Genomic DNA, 18,791 nt, shown 5'->3' with positions numbered 1-18,791 from the left:
CAAAACTAAAATGCTGACTGATGTCAATATGAGCTTTACAAACAAGATTTAAAGCCACAGAATCAGATCTAAAAGAGGGTGAGTAGAAATGAGCATTTCAGATACCAAACTGAAATGCTGACTGATGTCAATATAAGCTTTACAAACATGATTTAAAGCCACAGAATCAGATCTAAAAGAGGGTGAGTAGAAATGAGCCACAGAATCAGATCTAAAAGAGGGTGAGTAGAAATGATGAGAAATGAGAGTGTGGAGTATGCTGAAAAGTTCATTGTAAGAGTTGGTATTTAGAGGAGATGTGTCAGTTAAAGTTGATTAAACCATTTCTAATAAAGCAGGGAAATAAACATTTCCACCTTAAAAATTCTAAACATACCTAAGGGAAAATGAGATATATTATAACCCAATATTACTTATACATTTGGCACAATTAGCATAGTTTGAGACATGACTGTAAAAGAAGAAGAGTAATTCCATATACCTCATCCCTGCTTATATAATACTTTGCACTTACGGAAATTATAACATCTCATGTTAACTAAAGTATTTCTAAAAATGTATTTATTGTCTGGAAAGCAACCAGAACTTCTATTAACAAGGCTATGGTTTTCCTATTAAGAGATTTCATTTTTAAACTCTGCAAGAATTTTATCACCATTAAACCTTCTATATACTAGACTCTAGCTAAAAATATTGAAATTGAATTCTTAGTGGTAATGGACAAAGAATACTTAATCTGATCTTTTCTCTCAAAAACTATTCAGAGCAATAAATATAGAAGAGAAGTAGAGGAGTTCTATCAGTACTTTCATACTTGGAAATCATTAGCAATTAAAATTCATTTAAAAAGAATATTAATAGAGGAAAATAGCTCTATACTGCACCTCAGTAGACCAGGATTTGAGACCCACACTCTGACTTAAAACTGTGATTTTATAATACCCAACTCTCTCTACCAACCACAGAGGTGTCGAGGCAATCAACCTACAAGAAGGCATTTGGTAAATGGGACAGCACTGAAACAAATAGGTTAATTTTAAACAAACACCACCATTAGACATGAGTCTGCAGTATTAGCCATTAGTCTATTCATGCTCCAATTCTCCTGGATGATAATGCTGTATTTTCCTTTTCCTTTCAGACTTCTACCATTTCCTACCCAAGTGGTACTCTCTGTTGGTGGCCTGCTTTGACTTCACTAGAAATCTGAAGAAATAGAAAGAGAACTTCCACACACTCTCACCACCACCACTATTTGGCTGCCAGAATCTACTTCTCTCCATTTCCTGAAACCTACTTCTCTAATAGATCCCATCCCCTCCCATTCACTCAACACAACCCTATAGTAATTCTACCCTTAATGTCAGTAATATTTTACCTTCTACTAGATCAATATCAGCAGCAAACCAAAATACTGTTGCTTTTGCCCAACTAAATGTAAAAACAAAACCAAATAACAAGAGTCCTCTTGACTTAAGTTCCCCTAAAGGTACCAACCTATTTCTTTTCTTCCTTTTGCACCAAAACTCTTCAAGAGTCTTTGTACTTGTCTCCAGCTCCTCCCCTTCCAGTCTGTTTTAAACTTACTTCAAAAAAAGCACTGTACCCTGACAGTTCTCATATAGTTACAGTGTCCTCCAGGACACTGAATCTAATTAATGGTCAGTTCTCAACTGTCATCTTACTTAACCTATCCATGGCATACTTTCTCTTACGCTTTTCTTCATTTTGCTTCTAGGACACTTCTCTGTCCTGACTTTCCTCCTTTTCCAAATGGTTGCTCTTTCTCACTTTCCTATGCTGTTTCCTCTCATGCCCCAGACCTATTGTATTGAGCATACCAAAGTTTGCTACTTAAAAATCTTTGCTCTGCACCTTCTTCTGTAGTTTGAGTATTCCCCCCAACCAAGGGTTCACATATTGCAAGTTTGGTCCCCAACATGGGTCTTTATGGGGTGGAACCTAGTGCAAGGCCCCTGGAGATGTTGCCCTCAGTAGATATTAAACTGTTCATAATCATTTTTTGAATAAATGAATCGAGTCACAGATTTACAGCTACCAGCTATAAAGGATTTCCATTATTTAATCAATTGTGTTACTCAAAGATGGCAAGAAGATTGCTTTCCTGTTTTCTAAAAAAAATACTATTATATGTATTTTTTTTTCAAAAGCATGACACACCAGAAGGAGCTCAGGGCAAGGTTCCTTCCAGCTCATAGCCTCTGATGAAACAAAGACATAGACTGGAAGAACAGGTTAAGTTCAATAATAATCAGGAGGACAAATACCCGAGCTGATGATTTGGAATGAATCTAACACAAGCTTATCCAGGTTTTTCTGTTTTTGTTTTTGTCTTTTTATCAAACAGAAATTTTTAAGTCAAGGTCTATGGTACACAAGGCTTAGGCATCACTTGGAAAGCTTTTTAAACATCTCAAAATTTAACCATTAAACAGTGGTTTGTGAGTTTTTTATATAAAGACCTGCAGCAGGTGTTGATGCTCAGGTTTCAGGGATCCCTGAAGAGTCTATGCTTCCTCCACCTTCCTCATCCTCTCAATTTACAGCAGCTCATCTGGCTCCAAAACCAGCCGTGGGACTAAAGGAAATTAAAAGGTTTCCACACAACTAGGAAACAATTAACAGAATAAAGAGATAGTTTACAGGAGAAAATCTTTGCCAGTTACTCATCCAGCAAGTGATTAATATCCACAATATTATAAAGAACAAATTAACTTAGAAGACACTTCTCAAACATATAAATGGTCAATACTTCTATGAAAAAAAGTGTTCAACATCTTTAGCCATCAGGAAAATTCAAATTCAAACTACAATGACACTCTATCTCACCCCATTCAGAATGGCTGCCAACAGGTATGTAAGAAACAAAAAATGGTGCCAAGGATGTGGGAAACAGGAACCCTTATACAATGTTGGTGAGAATGTAAATTAATGCAGTCACTAATACAAATGAGACATTTTACATTATGTTACAACAATACAATTAATATGCTTCTCACAACAAGCTTGCAAAGGAGTTATTATTAGTAACATCTTACAGGTGAGGGTCTAAGTTTCTCTGACTCATGCCTTTGTTCTTTAATCCTTCCTCTAGAATGCGTGTTCAAAGTGTGGGTTTGCCAGACTACAAGGGCCTCACCTGCTGAGGGGAGTTCAGAAATCCATAGGGTAAACAGTGCTAGGTTGGTGTGGGATGGGCGCAGGCACCACTGCCTCTGTTTAACTTAATAGTATTCAGATGAAATACTGGGCTTGCAGATAGCTATACATAGTGTGAATAAACAGCCAGAAAGCTCTCCAACATTGCCAAGTTAGAGAGAACTGTTTTTTTGGTCCAGGATTGGATTGTAACTCTAAAGAATGTATCTGTAGGGTTGTTTTCCCAAGGCCTGCAAAACAGATCCAGGGTGAACCACACATCCCAGCCTGACACTGTTCAACTTCAGCTTCTGTTGTTCCAGCTCTGTGGCAGTTTCCATGCCAGCATGCAGCCCTTTTGTGTTTTTGCAGCTCCATCCTGGGTCACATTTGTTTAGGTGTGTTCGCTATCTCTAGTTCAGCTGCCTCCTCTCAGGCTAAAATAACATTTGGCTTATGTACTAACAAAATGCTGCTATTGTAATTTGCAATGTTTGTGTTTTTGGAAGTAGACACCCAGTTCTGTGTGCTTTGTGTTTTTATGGTATTGTTCTCATTAGTCATATCCTTTTTAACTTTCTCTGTATCTTGAAGGCTTACTTTCAACCCAGCCACACTCTCTTGATGGAGGCCCTCTTCCACCTCTCAAATTCAGTTCCTTGACTCTCTGCAATAATAGTAAGAATAAGAACAAACAGCAATAACAGTAGAAGCACAGTCCCTTCATACTGCTCAGAGGGGGATTCCAAACATCTCCGTGTCATGGTGTCAGTTATAGGAATGACCCATGAGAAAGCCTGGTGTGAGAGGCAACAAAACAAAAGCTCACAAGGAGCATATGGCAGGAGAACTCCACACATTTTCTTCATTCTCTTTAGACAAAATAGTTTCTAAATCTTGCTTATGCCACTGGGCTCTCAGGGTCCAAGAATACACATGAATTTTCTGCACTTTTTTTATATCATGTCAACACAGCAGGACCACATTTCCTGCACATGATTTATCAAAAAAATTGGATATCATTATCATCAACAAGTAACCTTCAGAGGAAATGAAACTTCTCACTCAAGTTCTTCCTACAGCTACCGCTCAAAGTTCCAGGACCCAGCTTCCCCAAGACCTACATTAAGGCAGTTTAATACCATCCATATGTCAAAAATCACAGGGGCACACGCAGGAGCACTTATTTATAGGGTTCTTTCACACTGATGAACAATCCTCATTGAAAACAGGTAAGCCCTGGCTTGGCCACCTCCAAAATAAATTCACTCATACTCTCAACTCCAATGAAGGAAGATGCCAAGGTGTCTGTGATAAATGGAGGTCACTTCCCAGATTCAAGTTCTCCCACACCATACTGGACATCCAGTCTTCCCCAAAACCCTGACCTCTTGCCAGAACCAATGAAGCAGTGCACACTGTGGGCAGGAGTTGATTTCCTTCCCTCTTCTCTCCTGCTCATCCCAGCACATTTCCATACATTAAAAATACTTTTTCCCTCTTCACTTTTACCAGTGTAAAATTTCATATGTATTACTATACTGTGTGTGTTCTTTGTGTTGTTGATCAAACCTAGAATTGACACTGAGTACTTATTGGCAGCCTTAAGATGCATCGTATTCACAAAACACTTTCTGGACTGAAGACTTGGGCATGATTTTGAGACTTCTTTCTCTATTCTTTGTCTTTCTTTTTCTCAATCTGTGTTTGTTCAGTGACCCAACAGTATGCTTGGCATCTGAAATAATGTGACATGGGCATTCCTGCCCTGGTTGCTTTCCATTATCAGGATTTCTGTGATAGGTTTAAGAAAAGATGCTGGTCATTTAGCCTAGAGGGATACTTAGCCTCAATATCAGCTAGAGAAATTCTAAACTTCCCTAGAAGTTCTCTCAATACTCTGCTCTTTAAAGCCACATGAGTCAAGTACCATGCTGCCCATTTCTGCATGGGGGTGCGAATGGCCCGTGAAATGACCCCTTCAAATATATGGGCTCAAAAACAATCGCCCACAGCACTTTCTAAATTCAGTTTCTTTCACTAAAACAGCTAAAGAAACAGGGACCTCAATTAATGCCTTTTACATTGCACTACAGAATTAAACTTCAACTGAAATGTTATACAATTAAATGTAACACAAAGGACTGATGTTCTGAATACACGGCTGAAGTAATGAAAACTCCACAGGGGGAATAAAAAGAAATACCTCTTTTGCCTTACTCCATGTGGCTTCTACCACCACTCCTCCACGTACCCCTACTCTTGCTGAGGTGGCCAGTGGCCTCCATGCTTTTGAAGAGCCCTTTGAGGAGTTCAGTGCTCATCTTACCTGTCTCCTCAGTGGCATTCATCACTGTTGACCACTCTCTACTTCTCATGCCATTCTTCCCGTGGACGCTGGGACTGAGCACTCTCATTGTCTTTCTACCTTTTTGGCATTCCTTTTCAGTCTCCCCTTTAATTGTGGCAATTCCTAGGGCATTGTCCTGAAGTCCCTTTCCTTCTGACTCTGCGCTCTCTCCTAAAGGGATCTCATGTATTCTTATGCCTTTAAAAACCAGGCCAGCAACTCCTAATTTTATAAGTTCAGCCCAGATCTATTTTCTGACTCCAGTCTCATCTATTTAATTACCTACTTGTTATCTCTAAGGATGGCTCACAGGAATCTGAGACTTACGTCTCCAGCTGAATTCTGGATCTCCAGGCAATGGCCCTTCCATCCACACTACAGCTGCTCTCACAACACCTCCTTATCTCATACCCTTTCATTCTTCCATTCACGTCCGTTCCCTGTTGTCCTAAGTCAGGGGCTGCTGTGTCTTATTGGATCATTGCATCAGCTTCACATCCAGTCATCCTTTCTTCACCAACAGAGAAAGCACCTCAAAGCACCAATCTGACCGTGCAACTCTCTGTGTGATCTTAAACCTCTCCAAAGTTTACAATGAGGATCTAGAGCAAAGTCCACAATCTTGGAAAACAACTCTATAAACTCATAGATGAGATTTTTGTTGTGGTTCTTGTTGTTTTTCATTGACATACAGCTCTATAAATTTTTCGTTTGTATGCCTCTTGCAATGGTTTGAGTATTTGTCCCCTACCAAATTACACTGAAATTTAATTGTCATTGCAACAGTATTAAAAGGTGGAGCCTTTAAAAGGTGATTTGGTCATGATGGTTCTGCCCTCATGAGTGTACTAATGCAGTTAGTGTGGGAGAGGGTTCATTATCATGGGAGGAGGTTGTTTATGAAAGGAGGAGTTCAGGCCCCTTTTTGTCTCTTTCACCTTGTCTTTGCCCTTTCACCATGGAAAGACACAAGAAGACTCTAACCAAATGCCAGCTCCTCGATCTTGAACTTCTCAGTCTCCAGAACTATAAACTAATAAATTTCTGTTCATTATAAATTATCCAGTCTGTGACATTCTGTTATAGCAGCACAAAATGAACTAAGACACTACTGTTTAACACCCACCGAGAACAATATACAGATATTTTCAGAATTCTAGAAAGCAAACACCAATGCCCCATCACCAGCTTCCTCAATAATGGCTATTGTGGCCTTTATTGTAAATGAATTAATTTTGTCTGTTTTTGACCACCATATACATGGCTTTCTAGAGGTGAAGTTTTGGGTTTTTTTTAAAAACTAATACAAATTCTTCTAATGCTCCTGCACTTAAGACAGGGACATTCTAGAGTCACTTGAAGTCAAGTGCTCAGTCCTAGCATCTCAACTCCCCAGTCTGTTAATTAACAAGTGTGAATAAAATGCACATAGCACTCCACATTAAGTTGTCCCCATGAATTGTCCCTCAGTGTTTAAGATGACACAGGGATTACTACTTCTACTTATGGGCTTTAAACTAATTCAGATAACTAATCTGCTAGAGAAATTTAGTCAAAGAGAGTTCTTATCTTTGATTCAGTGACAAAAATAAGATAGAAAGCAAAGTGCATGGTTACAATCTTAACAGAGGAAAGGCTTTATTAGGTTTAATGTCTTACCTAGACAGTTGTATTACAAGTATTAAGAGTCAATGGGGATGGATTCTGGGGAGGCAGCTTAAATGATGAAGAAGCCTCCCCTGCCCTGGCCCAACCTGGAGGAAGTCTCTGTTCAAGGCACATCCCCTGATTTTGTCCCTCTTCCTACAATAAGGGCTGATTACAATGAACAGTCCAGGAAAGGCAAGTGCCTGTAAGACTCAATGCTCATGAGAGTTTATTCTGTCAAATGAAGTCCAAAGAGCTCTCTCTGCAGGGTGTGGAATTCCTGAAGCCTCCATGGAGGGGCAGAGATCCACAGACTAGTTTGTATCCCCCAGATGGTCTAATATCCCTCTCTGGGATGCAGAAGAGAAATATTAGACCTAAATTAGGATTGATGAGGAATATTTTGGATACCTTAGCAAAGTCTAGAAGACTTGACAAAACTACTCTCATTAAGCATCCCTGCTACTAGAATGTATTACCCTCCATCACCAGGTAGACACTGCTAAGTATATTGGCAAACCAATGCCTTCTGACACCTGCCAAGTGCCCCCGATGGGGTTTAATGGTATCATTCTTGGCACATGCAAGGCACTCCAAAAACAGAGTCACCAGACTCCAAAAACATATGAAGGACTTCACACAAATCATAGTTTTTTGTAAAAGACAGAAAGATCTGTTCATTCCTCAGTTTGAAATGTTAGAAGAGTGGAGGACATAATAAATTAATTTGGGTTAAATTACCATCATTCCAACTTCTTTTTGAGTAACTAAACCAGGAGACTTCCTGAAGGGAAAATAATTTTTAGACTATTTAATATCTACTTTCTTTTCTTCATTATATCTAAATTTCCCTTGGACTTAATGCTAGTAAATCTCATTTAGCCTGGTTGAATAGACAAGTAAGAAAACCTTCCAGATCCTCAGATGAAGGATGAGTATAGCCCAGGAGAGACATCTCCCTATGTTATTTCTTTACCAGTGACTGTTATGGAAGGTGGGAGCAAGCCCACCCAACACAGGATCCCAACTCTGTTTTGTCCTCATGCAAGCAAGAGTCAGACTGTTGCTTGGTGAGAAGACAGGAGAAAGACACTTTAAATTTTCAAACTTGTCAGCTGCCACCAGCCTTGACCCACATTTTCATGTTTGCTCCTCACAGAATGCTCTTGGGTTTGCTTAGGAATTTTTGTTTGCATTCACTTGTGCTGCTATCCAAAAATACTAAAGACTGAGTTTTTAATAAAATAAAGAAATTTATTGCTCACAGTTCTAAAGACTTGGAAGTCCAAGATCAAAGCACCAGCAGATTCAGTGTCGAGTAAATGCCACTCTCTGCTTCCAAGATGGCGCATTCCTCACATGGCAGAAGCGATGTAAGGGTAAAAGGGACAGAAAAGGAGAAAAAAAAAAACTCCAAAAAACAGCCTCCTTGCACTTATTCTGTAAGAATTCCATTGACCTAATAACTTCCTAAAGGCTCTACCTCCTAATACTTCTACACTGGCAATTAATTAATTTGAGGGGTAGAGGGAACAGTACAAACACAGCAGGGATGGAAAGGCATTTACATCAGACAAGGACCCTAGGCCCAACTGGGGGCTCCTCTGAGGAGTCCTGGTTGATGATTTCCACACAAGTCACCTAGTGTATGAAATATCTAATTCTTTTGTTGGCAAAGATACTCAGCTATAGCTCTCAGCATTTATTCAATATATTTAAGGAGCAAGAGAAAAACCTGGGGTTTGATAAAGAGTGAACAATTTCTAGTATCAGAACCTGGACTTCATTTCTTGGCAGTCTGTCCTCTTCCCCTCATCCCCAAATTAGAGACATCTGTACCCAAACCCTCCAGCCTCAGTGAGAGTGACCACCCCACTCTTGTCTGCTGATGATCTCCCCACTGCCTCAAGAATCTCACCCATCAATTATGCCCTCTTTCAGCTATATTTTCTACAATCCCAGTTGAAAGACTTTTCCTCTTCTTCCATAGAGAAGTACACTTACACCTTTCCCATCTGAGTAAAAGTCAACAATTTCCCTTTTGTTTTCACAGATTTAGCTCCTAGAAGTCATCAACTCACAGTCTTCTTACAACTGGACCTCGCTGGGTGGTCAGTAGCATCTAATACAGAGGACCACTTCCTCCTCCTTGGAACTTTCTCCTCCTTTGCTGAAATCCCACCTTACCTCCAGCTATCTTCCTATCTTTCAGGAGCACACAGCACACTCAATTCATACTATATCCCTCTTTCTCTAAGGGTTGTCTCCAGCCAAAATAGGTCTTCATTAGCCATATTTGCATTATATGTTCCCAAAAGTATCTTCCCAAGATGAAGAAACAAAAACAAAAACTAGACTCACTCTCTTGGAAAACTGCAGTTGGAATTAAGGGGCAGCCAGTGAGACTGTTGATCACCTCAATAAGGGACGTTTAACTCAGGAGGTATATGTCACCTGCACAGAGCAACAGAAGAAGATGGCATTTAGATAGAAAAAAAGGAAAAAACTTTGCTGGGATATGAGGACCAAAGTGTGACAGAGAACCTGCTATGTGCTAACAGGCTTTTAAGATCCTATTTCCTAAATGCTGAGTACCTCAGATATCCTATTAGCCTTCTCAGAAATTCTTTAAATATGTTTTTGCTTAGCTTGGCTTCTCTGGTCTAAAACCCCAAGAAACTTGATTACTTCACCACTTCGTTCTCTACTCTCTTATTATTTCTTCTTCTCCCTAACCGGAAGTATCACAGGAGTCCATCCTTAACTTTTTTTCTTCAGGGTCTTCATACTTTTCTCTGGAGAGCTTTTTCATGTGCAGGGTGTTAACTACCACTTCTGGGTGAATAATGCCATTACTATGCCTTCACAAGTGATGACCACCCTCCCTGCAAAGCCTATCCACATGTCTACAAAAACTACCTCCAACTAATTCAGCCCAGCCTACCCTCTTCCAGGAAGCCTTCATTGAATGTCATCTGTACCAATACAACTGCAACTTGGAATTAGGCTTACAGCCTCTATACTTCCACAAAACTTTGCTCCCGAAAGTTTTGCAAAACTTTTTCACAGTCCTTTTGATGACATTTGACAATTGTCCACTTCTATCTGTATCTCTTCCAAAAAACCTTAAGTTTGTTAAAGGAAGAAATGACATCTTTCTCATTTGGTCATGTATTGCTTAGTGACTGGGCTATGTTCTGAAAAATGCATCATTCAGTAATCTTATTGTTGTGAGAATATCACAGAGTGCAATTACACAAACAATGTCACAATAGGAAATATAGTTTCATGGGATTACTACCATATATGTCATTGTCTGCAATGTCCTTACTTGGTACATCCTGGATTTGTTGTTCACAATGCCTGCCGCTCCATAAAAGACTCTTTGGATATCTTGCACTAAAGCAGCCAGCAGGGAACTAATGAGAATCAAAAATAAAAACCTGAAAATCTCTAGAATGAGAATGTTGTTTCTTTTCTTCTGATACTGTTTTAAAAATGAGAAGAGAAAGTAGAGGGTGTGTTTCCTGCCATTGATTTGCTAGACCTCTCGACCTTTTCTTCCTCTTGCATGAGAATTCCCAAGAAGGTGGTTCTCTGTGTGCATTTATTTACAGACTGGTCCTGCCCTTCACAGTGCTGGCCCAGGGCTATACAGCCCCATTCAGCAAAAAGTTCAGATCACCACCTAACAAAGAAAGTCTTGGTAGCTATTTTAACCCAGAAAAAAAAAAAAATAAGGTCTCTTCCCTTGAAAAACCTAAGATCCTACAGGCTTGTGGCATGAAGTCATAGATCTCTTCTAAGGTATAGAAGAGATTAATACAATGCTGGTATTAATATTCTTGTGCAATCACCTGCCCTTTTGAATATGTGGGTCTAGTGACTTTCTTATCAATAGAATATAACAAAGACACAATGGTATGTCTTTCTAACAGACTACCTCGGGCTGCCTTTGACCAAGCAAATTGCAATGTTGGGGAGCCCACAATAGAAACAACTAAGGGTGCACTCCAAAGCAGCCAGGAACCAAGACCCTCGGTCCAAAAGCCCTTGAGAAACTGAGCAATGCAACAACCATGTGAGGTTGGATGCAGAGCTTTGCCTGATTGAGCCTTCTGATAAGATCCTTGCCCTAGCAACAATGACTGAAGGCTTGGAAGAGATCCTGAAGCACAAGACCAATCTAAGCTCATGCCCCACAGAAACTATGAGATAATAAATATTTTACTTGTGGCAGTTTCCTTTGCAAAGACGAATACAATTGCCTTTCTCACTATTGAAAATCTAGCATCTTGGGGAGGGTGGTAAAAAAATCTTTCTGTTCTTCAGCAGGTTGGACATAAAGCCATCATCAACTAAAAGTTTTGCTAAAAGCCTCTGAAATTAAGCTTTTAAATCATTTTAGTATTTTAAATCCTAAGGTTAAAAGAAACCACACAAGACATTGTGTAAAATGAAGAGTAAAAAAGGAAACAAAGTTAAAACATATAAAGGGGCCTTGGAGAAAATAAGCAGACTTCATCGGTTTATTTAACTTTTAAATCTTATTAGATTTGCTAGATGCATGTTAGCATTCATGGTTCATTTACTTTTATTCTGACTTCTATGAATAGGCACCCTATGAAGCCCGGATAAATGACTCAAAATCTTGCTTGACTTCAATAAAGAAATCAGCATGTTAATTTTAAAAATTATATCCATAGAAATGAATGAAAACCTCCCTTTGGAGCAGCCTCTACTCTTGCCAGTGCACCTCCCCCAGTCCCTTGGCCCCTCCCTACCATCCTTGTTCTTTCTTTTTGGCTCAGTATTTATAAAATCTGGCATTCTCTCAAATCACTTAGATCTGACTGCCTTGTAAAAACAAACAGAAGCTACCTGGGGCTCTTTATTCTCCCTCATTTACATTCCTTCCTTGCCAAGGGTCAGAGGATGTCAGAATTGGTGGCAGCCAGTCAAGCTGAGCCTGGGATGACCCTTATCTACCAATACAGTGCTTTCCTGCCTCTGAGCATGCCAGCATTTATCTCCCTTAAATTATAAATGGAAATATATGTAACTGCCACAAATCTGAAACTATCAAATCTGGAAGTTCAGCCCAGAGCTGTGGCCACAAGTAGACAAGCGCTTACACAAAGCTCATATAGAGGCAGGCAGTGGGAGTAGGAGGAAGTTATCTGAACGACACGCATAATCTATGGCAACCAAAGGCAAATTTGATATTCCATGTGATTGGATCATGAAGAATGCATATTTAAGTAGTAATTCACACTAAAGCATATTTTCTTGGGAGGCAGCTTGTAGTTTTCTAACATTCTTCCCCTAAAGAGTGATGTTAGTTTCATATGTAGCCCATCAGCTACATGCATATGCCAATTCCATCTATAAGTCAAATACCCCCGTCTGCCCTGATAACCAGGGTTAGGGTCATCAAAATTGGTTTGTCCACTGACAGCATGTTCAATCTCCCAAGATTAAAATTGATCACTGAGGGGTGTTATGGTTTAGATGTGATTTGTCCCTCAAAGGTACAAGTGTTGGAGGCCTGGTGTCCAGTGTAGTAAAAGCTGGTGAGAACTTTAGGAGGTCTGGTGGAAACTTGGAAGGGATTAAGGTACTTCTCCTGGGACCCTGAGTTCTCCGCAAGAGGGTTATTGTAAAAAGAGTAAGTCTGACCCTGTTCCCCTTGCATCTTCCCTGGTAATGTGATCTTTTCCTTGTGTTCTTACTCCTGCCACTGTAACTTCATCCAACATGAAGACTTCACCAGGACAGAGCCGAGCCAATGCCAGTGCCATGCCAATGAACTGCCAGAACTGTGGGTTAACTAAACTATTTTGTTTATAAAGTCACCCAGTCTCCAGTATTTCATAACGGTAATGCAAAGTTCATTAATATAGAAGGCCAAGGAAAAAACTTAAGCAGTAAAGTAATTTGTGGCCCTCTCAAACTCAGTGATTTCCAATAAGATTTTCTCCCTCAGTATTTCATTTATCTCATTACAAAGACTTTAAATGTAATTTTTCTCATGGGAGAAAAGGGGTGATAATGAAAAGAAAGAAAAACAACCTGAGAAACACTACTCTAGACACTTAGAATTCTAGATGAGTATATATGGAAGAAAATGAGCACAAGAAGGGCACACTAAAACTCATAAGACACTAAGCGAAATCACCCTAATAATAATCTAATAACTGGACCCATTTGCATATTAAAACAGGAGCAGAACTGGAAGAATCCCAAAGGCAGGTTATGACACAGCATTAGGAACACTGAACCTGAAGTCAAAAGACTTGTGTTGATTCAGCTCCTATCACACGATTATTAGTTGTGCAGACTTAGAGAAAATGTACTTATTAAGGGGGTTCCTTTTCCTTTTTCTGTAAAAAGAGAATGAAAATGTCTGTTTCACAGGGTCATTGCAATAATTAAGTGAGATACTATTAGTGAGGTGTTTTGCCAACAAGAAGATGCTGTCCAGTTGGAACGTACCATAGCCTTGCAGAATTGTTACACTACTGGGAATTAGTGCTTCAAGGTCATGTTAGGGGCCACATCTCTAGTATTCAGGACTGAGTGCGAAGAATCTGCTCACTAGGAATAGCATTTTCTATACAGAAAAAAATAGGAATGAACCAATGAGACTGACCTATTTTAAGAGGATTGTGAAATATTCAGACCACAAAGAAGGACTTTCTCCTATAAAGTAAACCTACACTTAGAATCACCTGGGAGTACCTATGAAAACTTTTGAAAAATTTCTGAACTTGGAAGGTTGTGGGAACTTCATAACTGTTTATGGAATATGTGAGCATTGACATACTGCAGTGAGAAATGCATTACCTTAGACCACTAGTGACTATAAATTCACACAGTCTTTAGGGAAGGCAATCTATTAATATGAATTAAATTTTTTTGCTTTGTTCAGCTTTAATATATTTTCAGTTTAATATTTTAAGTTTTTGCTTTGTGTTGAGTGATTCCATGTCTAAGAGTCCATTCCAATAAAACAGTCAAAGAAAGGAACAAAAAAGTATGCAATAGGACGGCCATCACATTATCACTTTGAACATGAACCTACATAGATGTTTGAGCTCTGTAGACCCATGTTACAGGTGAGACTACCTGATAGGTAAACAGAAGAAATTTCAAAAATCAAAACAAGATGCTATAAAAACTGAGGTAGCTTCTCAACCAAAAGTCATTAATTTTTCAGGAAGTTGAGCATCTGACAATTGATTTAGGTCTGGTTAGATTGGGCTTCAGTCTTCTATCATCCTGGTGACCTCAACTAATCTCAAAACCAAACAGCAGACAATAAGCAATTAAAAGCATCTTAAATGAACAAGTAATGTTACAGACTAAGGCAGTACAGGTAGAAAGAGAATTAAAAGTGCTGCACTGACTTTCTTTAAATTCCCTATTGTTTGGAATCAGGACTCCCTGGGATTTGCAAGTCATCACTGGCCTAAGATTTTCCACCAAAATAATGAGCATCCTCAAAAGATTAATTGTTCTCTTAAAATCCTACTGAAAAGCTGCTGACATCATTGCAAGTCTTCTAGAAGTTCTACCTTCCTGTGCACTACAAGATAGAAATGATCTCTCAAGAGTAAAATTTGATGAACTCATTTTAAAAGGGAGGAGGCAATGAAATTCTATGAAGGAGACTAAATTGTGAGCTCCAACTTTCTTAGTATCAATGACACAAAATATAAGGATAATAACCAAATGGGGAAAAGAACATAGTTATCAAATACAATTATAAATACTAAAAGACCCCTACTCACCAAATGAGTCAGACATCATAGCTAATTGGACAGGTAGCTGTGGAAATACCTAAGCGACCAAATGGATAATGATGAGCAGCACACATTTAGTGCCAGATATTTCTCAAAGCACTTTTACTTGTGATTTATCATTCAATTCTCATACTAACTCCATAAGGTGAGCAGAAAAAGCAAGATTCAACAAAGACAGCCCCAGAGACCTAGGTTGGCTGACTTGTTCATATTTAATGAGTCAACTGATAACTGAAAGCTTCATATTAAAATCTTGCTCTTCCCATTTCTTCATGCCTATCATGCTAGGATAGCACACATAAATCTACATTTGTGATGGGAATACATGATTTGACACGATGGAGGCTGTAGGCATAGACCCAGGAGCCACCCTGATCACTTCCAAGTTTCAGTACTATCATCTATTGGGTAGTGTGATCTGGGGAAAATTATTAAATCACTCTGTGCATCAGTTTCTTCATTTCCCAAATGGTGATAATAATAGTAGTGAGCCATAGGGTGATCATGAGGATCACTGACTACAGTGACTGGTACAGAGCAAAAGTTCAATAAATGTTAGGTCTGATCATTATGAATGACACTGATTGAGGATCAAGAACAATTCTCTGATTATTGCAGATAAGCTGCAGGTATAATTAGTCTAACTGTGTGTCATGTGAGGTCAGGCAAAGAACACAACGACCCAAAATGTGACATTTTGGCAAACTAATTATTTTAAGCTAAAAGAGTGTGAGAAAAACCACAGAAGCAAGGAAGACTCTCTGACCTTCTCTTCTCCCTTCTATGAAGCAGGTCATAACACCTGGAAAAGATGTCCTGACCTTTCCCTGAAGTAGATCATAAGAACAGCATGTAAGAAGTACCTTCCCTAAACTCAGAAGAAAGTAACATCCTCCTCTCTGAAGAAACAGGGACCTCAGGAGGAAGCTGGACAAACAGGCCTTGCTCAGTTTCCCCCCAGCTAATTACTCAGATCCCACCCTTTTTTTCAATCACATGTCTTCATGATCATCCACTCTTCATCAAGCTTAGCAAACAAAACTCAGGTTTGGACATTTCTTTGAGTCTTCATTTTCTGATGCAGGCTCCTAGGTCATACAAAAATCTATTGCTTACATGTGTATGTTTTTCTCTTTTTTTAATTTTTTAAATTTTTGTTTGTTTTTTTCTTAATAATTAGGCTTTTTTGTAAAGGCCTCTGCCACGATGAGCCTAAGACAGGAAGAAGGAAAGACATTTTTCTTCCCATATATTATGTAAGTTTCCTAGCGCTGGTATAAGAATTTACCACAATGTCATTGCTTAAAAATGACACAGATTCATTATCGCACATTTCTGGAGGACAGAAGTCTGAAATGGGTCTCATGGAGCTAAATTCAAGTGTCAGCATGATGCTCTGGGAATCCATTTCCTGCCTTGTCTAGCTTCTCTCTGTTCTTCTTGGCTCATGGCTCCTTCTGCTGTCTTGGAAGTGTTCATCAGTTCAACCTCTGTTTCTGTTGACTACGTCCTCCTCCTGCTGCTTCCCTCAACACATCCCACTCTCGGCCCTTGACTCTCCTGCTTCCCTCTTAAAAAGACCCATGTGATTACACTGATTTCAAAGTGTAATCAGGGAAACTGCCCTGTCTCAGGATCCTTTACTTAATGACATCTATGAAACCCCTCTTTGTAGGTAACATAATCACAAGCTCCAGGGATTATGACACAGACTTTTTTGGGAGACCACTAGTGTACCACAGATGCTAGATTTCCAAAACTGAATTTAACACAACCAATGAGTTCAAGGAGTTCATAAACTGAAACGATTAAATGTTTGGGGGTCATGGGTATGCTAATTACCTTGATTTGATCACTGTACCTCATATACACGTCAAAATATTGTACTCTGGTCCATGCATATGTACAATTATTATGTGTTAATTAAAAATTATTATGTGTTAATAAAAAATTAGAAAAACATTCAAAATGAGCTCACAAACTATTCAAAAAACAGGCATATTTTAAAAATTAGTAAATCTAGTGCATATCAGACTACATCATTCAAGGCTATTCAAAGAGTACAAACAAAGTGCTATTGGGGTAACAGTGTGGACATTTGTCTCAACCAAGAAGGGAAGAGACACCTCATAAAGAATAACAAGCTAGAATATGCTACCCAATAATATGACCACAGCATACAAAAATATGCCAAAGAATATCTTTTTGGCATAAAGACTATTTTGAGAAACTGCAGAAACAAGAGAAGCTCTGAAAATAGAAGCTAGCTTTTGAAAGGAAAATTTACATCTCTAAGAGAAATTTCTCATAGGGATTCCAAAAAAGAGACCTGAGCCAAGGAAATCAAAGATGTGAAGCTACAAATAATAGCGTCCATCTTCTGTTCCATCTTGTGTTCTTCTCTGGACCAGTAAGAGAAAGAGGATTCTAAATCACTATAGGCTCTTATCAAAGGAGAAGGCACACACTTAAATCTGCATGACACATCTTACCTATGTGAATGATGCTTTTCCTAGACATCTCCCTATAATTGGCATCCCTGACACCCTTGTTTGTGTTTCAGATGCAGATGGGATTTATGTCTGAATTCAAAGCCATGTTTTTGAGATTTGCTCATTTCTCTGGGTGGTTCCCATGTGTACCTGAGGTATAAGCATTAGTAAACTGCTGTTGGTGTTTCTCTTATTAAACTCTCTTTTGATATGGGAATTAAGAAGTATGAAATATGAAGAATTAAGAAGTAAGAAGGGTAGAAGGAAACTTAGTTTATGCATTGTTTCGGGCATCGACATGTGCTGAATTTTTAATGACAAAGGGCATCCTGGGACAGCACATGGACACAGAAATACTGAGTGGCTGATAAGATTAGCCTCTGGGAGGACAAACTGTCCAGAAGAAATGATAGAGAGGGACATTAAGGCCAATATTGTGAAGGGCTACAGGAGAGAAGAGAGACATTACAGAATGAAAACCACTGAAGACTACTGAACTCATCATTCAGATTGATATTTTAAAAAGCACCAGAAATAGTGAAGAAAATGGATTATAGAAGGAAGAACCCAATTTAAAAGCTCTTTCAATAATCCAAAATTAAATATGGGGGGGGGGAGAAAATACTAAATTAAGAAAGGAAATAAAAGCAAAGATGGATTCAAGAGACTTCAAAGTGAAATCAACAGACCCAAATGACAAACTGAATATAAGAGTAAGACAAGCTGCTTGACCCGGGAGCACCAGCAGGCTGCGGGCCTTGCCCTCCGCGCCCTCCTCTCCTCGAAACCCGGCGACTGCGGGGCTCGGGTAGGGGTCCGACTGCGCCGAGACTGCAGGAGGGGCGTGCAGGGATACGGGGTCCCACCGGGGAGCGCGCACAGAGCGGCGCCTTGGCTGCCCTACTTCCTGGAGCTGTGCTCCTTTGACCCCAGTGGTAGTCCCTGTCACAGCACTGCTCTCCTCCCTCTGGCACGCTGCGCCCTCCCCCTCCTCGCCCCCTTGCTCGCTCTCTCCCCAGATGGAGGCTGCTCGGGTCCTCTCTTCCCGCCCCACTCCCCCCTGCCTCCCTCTCGCACAGCGCCCCTGGTCCCCTGCCCCAGCTCGCGGCGGGACCTTCGAGGTTGAAGGTTCTGGCCCGCCCGCGCCCCTCGTCGCCCCCGCACGCCCCCAGCGCTCCTCCAGCAGGCTAGGGCGGCTCGGCGATGGATGGATCATCTGCACACAGGGCGCTGAAGGCATCCCTGGGACCCGGAGCGCAGCCAGGGAAAGAAACGCACAGCGGTATTGATGAGTAGATCCTTGGATTCAGAGGTCTGCTGAAACGCATCATGCCTGTT

At 39.9% G+C, this 18,791-nt stretch overlaps 1 protein-coding gene across 3 annotated transcripts in view; it reads right to left on the bottom strand.

The window, feature by feature from the left end:
- Window positions 1–18,791, bottom strand: part of Lypd6 (LY6/PLAUR domain containing 6) — a 126,236-nt gene that overhangs the window by 69,585 nt on the left and 37,860 nt on the right. Inside the window, exon 2 of one of the 3 annotated variants that reach the window (XM_074070725.1) lies at window positions 9,518–9,610. The exons of the other annotated variants lie outside the window; for them this stretch is intronic. The gene's annotated coding sequence lies outside the window, so the exon portion shown is untranslated. The remainder of the gene's footprint in view (window positions 1–9,517; window positions 9,611–18,791) is intronic. 3 annotated transcript variants of the gene reach the window in all.

Source organism: Castor canadensis, chromosome 4 (assembly GCF_047511655.1).
Source record: "Castor canadensis chromosome 4, mCasCan1.hap1v2, whole genome shotgun sequence".
NCBI lineage: Eukaryota > Metazoa > Chordata > Mammalia > Rodentia > Castoridae > Castor > Castor canadensis.
Note: the sequence above shows the minus strand (reverse complement) of the source record. Positions and strands in the feature narration are given on the sequence as shown.